The sequence below is a fragment of the Anabrus simplex genome, chromosome 6, assembly GCF_040414725.1.
Source record: "Anabrus simplex isolate iqAnaSimp1 chromosome 6, ASM4041472v1, whole genome shotgun sequence".
Classification (NCBI taxonomy): Eukaryota; Metazoa; Arthropoda; class Insecta; order Orthoptera; family Tettigoniidae; genus Anabrus; species Anabrus simplex.
The window spans coordinates 268089769-268098430 of record NC_090270.1 but is presented as its reverse complement, the minus strand read 5'-3'; positions in this window follow the sequence as shown (position 1 = coordinate 268098430).

The following is an 8662-nucleotide window of genomic DNA, read 5'->3' as shown; positions in this document are numbered from 1 at the left end:
GCCATCTGCTATTAGGAGGCAGCGTTAAACCTTGTGTGATAATAATTATGAAACAGAAGCTGAGTGACCTGACGTGTGATGATTTTGAGCTGTATCCATTGCTACTTGATTCTCAAAAGAAGTGATTTTAAATTGCATGAGATTTTGATATGCTTTCCATTTAAAATTACTGCCAGTTCATTTGAAGTCTGTAATTGTCAAAGTCAAGGTAACTACACTACTAGGTAGGCTACTCCTGCAGTTGAAGCTCCCATTGGCTGGAGCGCTATGACGTCACGCGATATGAACGATAGCGAGTAAGGTACACAGTCGCAGTACAGCAAGCCTGTCGGTTCTAGCGCCTGTGAAATATTTTCCCAATCTTTCATCAAATAATAATCTGGTTTAGTCCAATTCGATAAGTAACTGTACTTCCAATAGATTTTAAAAATAAGATGAGTGAAAATGTGTTTAATTTCGTCACATGCTGAGCAGGTAAAACATCAGCTATCAAATACATGACATATAACATGATAAGAAATAAAATATTGCCATGCAACGTAAAATGATTAATTTCTTTCCTGATGAAGTAAATATTTAGATATAAATGGCATAGAAAAATATGCATCATATCGACATCATTATGGAATTATATTAAAGTATTAAAACTTACCTGTTAGGAGACTTAATTAGTTGATGAACCAGCCCAAAGCTTAGCCTTCTTATTGGCATATTTTCTCAGTGCTAGCTCCTTACTCTTGGCATTTAAATGCCGTATCCTAATAAATGTCCAGGTCCTTACATAGAGACAAATTATTTTGTCATGGAATACTGGAAATTTTGACTTAATAATAGAAATACGAGTTTTCATTACGTTTTTGCATCTGGATACATTCTGACCGTGAAACACACCAAATGTAATTTTGAACTGGGCTATGTTTTTTAACCACTCATGACTGGGACGTGTGAGGCTCCCTTTTGAAATAACAGAGATTCAGTTACAGATCTCTTCTCGCGGCAGTGAACAGTTTTCTTTTGAGGCACTAAGAGTTTCGTCAGTCGAGCAACACTTGAAAGCTACATAACCCGCGAGGTATTTTAGGGAATCTTGGGTGACATCCTCCTCTCCTACTGACTGACATAAACTCTCCTCCCTTACCAACTCGGTTTCGACGTCCTCAACGAACATTTTAGCCTCTGAAGACTCGTCAACAATGTCAATGCACAGCTCATTTGTGACAAAGAGCATTAAATTTTCTTTGGGCTCGGGTTCCACAATACTTGTTGATGGGCCATCGAGTCTTCTCCGACCGACATGCTTCCAGATAAAGCAGTCGAATTTGCATTTCCCGATAATAACAGCAGCCTAATTCTATTTCTCACTTTAAATGGAGTTGGGTTGTTATAAAAAGCTCCCAACCCACAAACACGAGAGATAAAGTTCAAACAATCCCGGTTTAGGCGCGATGTTAGTATGTAAGAAATACCTTGACCTTTCAGGTTCTTTCAGTAAGGACTTAATTGAAATTACAAATCCTTTCTGAAAAGGTAGTAGACTGTTTCTTTTGCCCACCCTTATTTGGGAGATCATGTCCAGAAATCTTTTCAGGGTACTTTCTTGGCTGTGAAGTTCTCTTTCGCTGAGCTATTTTTAAACAGAACACTTACAGAAAAATGTAATTTTTTCGTATTTTCCAAATGAACTGAAACTTAATTTTTTAGGTTAGTGACATTCAACACCAACTGCACCATTTTTAACCTAACTTTGGCAAACTAACTGTGACATTTGACCTTGAAACACACATTACTGTGATACATCTCTGAACATGAACTGGACACATTGCAGGCTGTATTGGGCAATTCTTACAAAAAAAAAAAAAAAAAAAAATACTGTCTGTTTTCTCTTGCATAGTCCCTGTCCTTTCTTTGAACATTTTGCTGTTAATTTGCAACAAACAACACAGTTTGGTTATTGACTCTTGTCCTGCTGCTCTCCAAGAAAATGCCTCTCTGTCAGGCGCATTTGAGGTATGTAATCAGAAGGCCGTCGTTTTGCTGGCGGTCTGCACTTATACTCTCGTAGAAGTCCCATTATGACAGAGTTTCTGAAGTCAGGAGCAGTAATTGCCCTTTTTTGAAGCTTATTGTACAACATTCTCCAATTCATTAGTGGAGTTTCGATGTCATCACTAATATCCCGCTATTTCGATACAAAATGAAGATCTTTCTTGTTGGCACTTTCTTCCGAACAGTCACTATGCACATCATCACTTGTTTCATTGCCCAAATTTACTGAACAGTCTGAATCAGAATCGGCCACTAAAAGATTGAAGATTTATTCACTGTCATTAGTCATTACTAGAGACGAGAAGTATAGGCACTAAAAACAGTTAAAATAGGCAGGCATATAGGCTCTTAAACTAGCCAAAATTGGCACTAACGTGTAAAATAGGCAACAAAATAGGCAAGAAAAATACTTGTAATTTAATAACACGCTCAATTACTATAAAAGGAATTTACCACAAGCAACGTTTCATTGCTTCCCGGTAACAATCTTATTCTCCTGTCGGGCAGAATGTTTTGTTCTGAGAGAAATCTCTCAACATCACAGGAAGTGATTTTACAAAATTTCAATGAAGCCACTTCATCTGGTTTTAGTTCAACTGCTTCATCTACCTCACCTCGCAGCACCCTGGCTACTTTTACCGTCGTTTTCCATCATGGATTCTGCTGCAGGACTCTTATGGAACTTTTTTGCTGACAGCAGCAACCTTCCCAGAGGTTCGGTCAAAATTTCTCCTGACTTCTTCCACAACCCTAAATGACTCCACCGGGGGAAAGCCACTCGTCTCCAACTCGGTGATTGCTCCTGGCAGCTTGTGAAGTTTGAAGATGCTCCAGTTTATGCAGGAGGATATTAGCTTCCACCATTGCAGTGCACAGGTCTATAGAAAATTGTTGTTGGTCGCTGTTCACAGTAAAATAATGATAATTTCGTGTGGCTATTTCTAGCAGAGTGCAGCCCTTGTAAGGCAGACCCTCCAATGAGGGTGGGTGGCATTTGCCATGTGTAGGTAACTGTGTGTTATTGTGGTGGAGGATAGTGTTAAGTGTGGTGTGTGAGTTGCAGGAATGTTGGGGACAGCACAAATACCCAGCCCCGGCCCATTGGAATTAACCACTTAAGGTTAAAATCTCCGACCCGGCCAGGAATCAAACCTGGGACCCTCTGAACCGAAGGCCAGTACGCTGACATTTCAGTCAATGAGTCTGACAGTATAAACATGCATTTGTTTCATTAAAAAAAAAAAAGAGACTATTAGAGGTGATGTTTCTAGAAGTACAAAACTTTAAAGTAGGAACAAGAGAATTCGTCATTTACATGGAAATATATCCTCAAAAAAAGGTTCAGTTATAATCTGGCAGTTTCCTGTCGAGTTCACCGGCTAAAAAAATAATAAAAATGACTTGAAGCGATACCTGAGTAGCGTAGAGGAGAGATCCTTCCTATATGCTTGCCAGGGACTCACCAACCTGCCCCTAGCATTATTCTTACTTACATAGAGGAATAAAAACGGAGGCACTATAAAACTCAGAAGTTGTCAACTACTTGATGACTTCTCCTTCAGGAAAATGCCGGGATGGTAACTAACTTAAAGACGCGGCCACTTCCGTCCCTCTTCTTTTTATATGTTGCTATTCGCCAGCTTTGGTCAGCCAAGTCAGCTGTCATGAAGACTATTTTCTGTTGCCTGCAATATATCCTGCATCATGTGTGCCCACAAGGCTGGCACCCTCGTTGAAAATTAGAAAACCGCGTGATTTGAAATTGTCGTGGCATGCGCCCATAAACTTATTTTTGTCACAATTTAGCAAAACTCTAGATAGGATACTAGAGCTTATGCACCCCAGACTCTCTTTGCTTGCCCTCCCCGCCAGCATAACGGTTACTAACCGGACCTCGCCAACGGTCTTCTCACTGCCTGGTCTTGTAAAGATAGCCTTGTTAAACACGCTGTGACATCGTTCTAGCTGCACCACATTTGATCTTCAACCTATGTTTTTTTTTTTTTTTTTTTTGCTAGTAGCTTTGCGTCGCACCGACACAGATAGGTCTTATGGCGACGATGGGATAGGAAAGGCCTAGGAGTTGGAAGGAAGCGGCCGTGGCCTTAATTAAGGTACAGTCTCAACATTTGCCTAATGTGAAAATGGGAAACCATGGTAAACCATCTTCAGGGCTGCCGACAGTGGGATTCGAACCCACTATCTCCCGGATGCAAGCTCCTAACCGCACAGCCAACTCGCCCTATGTTTCGCGAAGGTTTAGCAGAAGCGTAATAGAGTTCACTAGAGCCTACACATAGCGCTGGTGAAACTTACTCACGATTTAAAAAAAAATACATTTCAGTTGTAGTCCGCTTCTGTGGTGTAGTAGTTAGCGTGATTAGCCGCCAACCACGGAGGCCCGGGTTCTACCCCCGGCTCTGCCACGAAATTTGAAAAGTGGCACGATAGCTGGAACGGGGTCCACTCAGCCTTGGGAGGTCATGTGAGTAGAGGTGGGTTCGATTCCCACTTCAGCCATCCTCGAAGTGGTTTTCTGTGGTTTCCCACTTCAGGAAAATGCCGGGATGGTACCTAACTTACAGACGTGGCCACTTCCTTCCCTCTTCTTTGCCTGTCCTTTCCAGTTTTCCCAGGCCTTCACTAGGCCCCTGTTCAGCATAGAAGGTGAGGCTGTTTGGACAAGGTACTAGTCCTCCTCCCCAGTTGTATCCCCCAATCCAAGTCTCACGCTCCAGGACACTGCCCGTGAGGAGGTAGCGGTGGGATCCTTCGCTGAGTGTGAGGGAAAAACCTACCCTGGATGGTAAACAGATTAAGAAAGAAAGAAAGAAAATATTTCCGTTGTAAATCTCTATTTTCACGGGAATTGAATCAGAGTTCAAAATACCGATTTTTAATTTTCATCCACTCTGTCACAAGCGACCACCGGTGTTCTAACTCCTCGTTCAGTAATTAAATGATTATTTACATTTTAGCAATATAAATTATTGAAAGTTCACAACATACAGCATTGCAACAAAACAACTTCCACAATACGTAAATTAATAGGCCTATGAATGCTACAATGAGATGCGATCGTAGTTTAGTCACTAAAAAAGATAAAAGGATCAAACGAACTTACCTCCTTACAGCAAGCTTGGCAGAAGACTACCTTTCCATCCGTAGTGAAATAATTGGGATCCCCTGTGATCCACGGCTTCAGCCAGTAGGACATCGACAATTTTTCTTTGCAATTACATTTTTTTACGTCACGCCGACACAGATAGGTTTTATGGGGACGATAGGATGGGAAAGGCCTAGGAGTGGGAAGGAAGCGACCGTGGCCTTAATTAAGGTACAGCCCCAGCATTTCCCTGGTGTAAAAATGGGAAACTATGGAAAACCATCTTCAGGGCTGCCGACAGTGGGGCTCGAACCCACTATCTTCCGAAAGCAAGGTCACAGCTGTGCGCCGCTAAGTGCACAGCCAACTCGCCTGGTGATTTTTCTTTGGGCATTGCCATAGACACACTTCTTCACAATAAATCACAACACGTTCTGAAGATAAAGCGTACGCGTACAACAGTTCACATCGAGAAGGAGGTATAAGGGTTCGACATTGATTGGTTCTGGCATATATCTTAGAAGGTTGGAGGGGTTGAAGGCTTCGAGGTCAAATTGTTCCTTGTTTCTCCTGACGGAAATTTCCCAAGAACTATTTCTGGTGACTTCCAAGAATTCCCATTTTTGTCGTGGGGTAAACAGATCTTGAGAAATGAGAAGGTAATACTGTTGAGCAGATCAGTTAGAGTATAATGCACTGGAAGAAAATCGGCTTTAAAATAGATTCAAAAGGCATCAAATAGGCAATTATAGTCCAAATAGGCACAGACCCCTGAAATAGGCATTTATAGGCACAATCAAACCAACGAAATCTAGCTTAAAAGACCCTAAAACGGATTTATATCTCAAAAGCCTACGTTTCTGAACACAGGAATAAAATAGGCAAATAGGCAAATTCCCGTCTCTAGTCATTACTAATGTTGTTCCGCGCGCTCATAGCTGCTGAGTGAAGCCTGCTATCGGCCAGACAGCTGACGGGAATGTTGGCAGGTGGGCGGGCGGGTGAAAGATAACAAATAAACATAGGTCCGGTATTTGCGGCAAAGTTTTTAAACAATGCCTAGTACATAGTCAATACATGACTATAGTTGTTTGTATTATTAAATGCGCCTTTATTAAAGAAGCGCGCGGAAACTATAGCAGGAAAGTACCAAGTCGACAAAAGTCGATTACTGCAGTGAATGCTATAGGGAAGTAAGTCACAAAAGTCGACTTCCGCAGCGAAAGAGTTAAGTTCGTAGCCACTTCTGAGTGGAGTTTTATGGTCCTTGGGGATTCTAGAATTTAATACATCGAATATGTCATTAACCAACTGGAAGAACTCGCTTTCATGGTCCTTATACAGAAAGTATTTGACTGCCTTAGCAGTACGCCGAGAAAACAGCTGTGTAGCTAATCGTACATTTTCATATCATCCAGTTACACTCAGGTGAACATCACTGATATGTTGGTGTTAAGTCTCCACTGTAATGTTCCTAAGTCGCTGACTGATTTTACAAATATTATATAAATCTGCATTTAATTTGAAAAATCTGAATATCTGCATTTAAAATGAAATTATGAAAATTAACATTCATTAAATAAAATACACACTCGTCGGACCTTGTACTCACACTTGCTTGTTACCTGCTTACTTACACATACGTTATTTGAAGGGCGCCAGCTACCACTCAGTGCAGCAATAATAGAATGAGACTCTTGACTATCTCTAGGGTGTGGGGTAATAAGCTTACTTTTGACAACATACCATATAAATTCTGGGAAAAGGAGATTGGCGTTCGGTTTCCCCATTAATTTTGAGGTTAAGATATTTTACTGTCAATGAAATAAAACTATGAATTCGTTTGATAGAACAATATATATTCTTTAAATAATATATATAGAAAATAGAGAGTCTTGTTGCAATAAAACAGATGCGAATATGAAATTATGACATTGCAACTGAAAGAAACTAGGCATGAATTTGAATTCTTCTTGACCGGACATTTAACAATTTATACGAAATATTTCCCTCACTGATTCACTTGACTGTACCTTCAACACTTTTAGTGTAATTACGACGTATTCCTTTGATCTGGTGTTTACTGTAGATGTGTCACGCCTAACTTGGTGATACATCCTTGTGACTGCTTCTTCTCCATATCATCTGACTTCTTTGTAAGTCAATATGGTATCACTTCATGGCAGGTCCAGGGTTGCCCTCTCTGACTCCATGGTAAGCCCTTGCATCTGTGTCTTCAACTAAGTGACCGACCAACCTTTGGCCTCACTCTCTCAATGACCAATGATTAATGGCTCACTGAGTCTTCTCCATCTCTCGTTCACACTCGTTGACTGACCGACTGAGGCCTCTTCATCTAGTAGACTACTTCACTGTTCAGCTTCCGTTTAACTAATGACTGACGCTACAATATGCATCCACCTTATATAGATGTTGGTTGACACAGCTACGTAATCTCCAGAAATAACAATGACATACTCCCACAACGCCTCAAACCGTTGCATGTAATGGTGAAATCCCCTGGGGCGGCCGACTCTCTGAGCGAATTTCTAAAAGCTCACGATGACGTAGCAATGACTTGGCAGAATCGCCAGTAGTGCAAAATATAACAACGTCATATCCAACATCTGATACATCGAAACTCTCACTGTACAGGTATTTAATGTTAATCTACATATACGTATATATGCATACATCTAAGTACAATCCTGCAAGCGACAAGCATTGTAAAATCGAATTGAATAATAATTATAACAAAATAATAGTAATCTCACAGATAAAATAATAATAATACGGACATCATAATAATAATAATACAGATAAAATAATAAAAATACAGATATCATCTTGTAACGGGATTTGAACCGTTACACCACTTTGTTATGCTAACAATTCTGGTATCATACCACTACATAATTCAGTTCCGTCGGGCAGCACAAGACCTTCATCTAAGAAATGATTCCTCAAAAGCTTTAAAAGATGAGGCACATCACAGAAAACCCACATTTTTCTTAATTTGTACACGGGATTATTAAAAAAAAAAAAAAATTGGTTATATTTACATGCAGCTCTTTCCACACTTCAGTGTTTTCCCCTCCCATATCACATGTTACGGCAACCACAATAATGTGCCAAGCTTCAGTGTTTGTTATAATGTCCTGCAGAAGTTCTGCTGTCATGGTCTTGTCAACGTCATAAAATACACAGGTTGTTTCCATTGAGAAAACAAACCTCGAACCACGACAACAAGGACGTTCCTGTACGGACCCAGTATTACATCATCCGTTGAATCATAACAAATACTTCATCAAAACTCAAAACAGCATATTTTTCTAGGCCTTGAAAATTTACTGCACAAGACTTTAATGAATGGTGCCCTTCCTCTCAAAATACCAGGTCTGCATTTCAGTTTCCGTATCCACTTCTGCAATGTTGATCTAGCAGGTAAAGGCATGTTTCTCTTTCTACGGTATGCATAAGCCTTCTTAGAAAGTGCCCTTAATGTAAGAG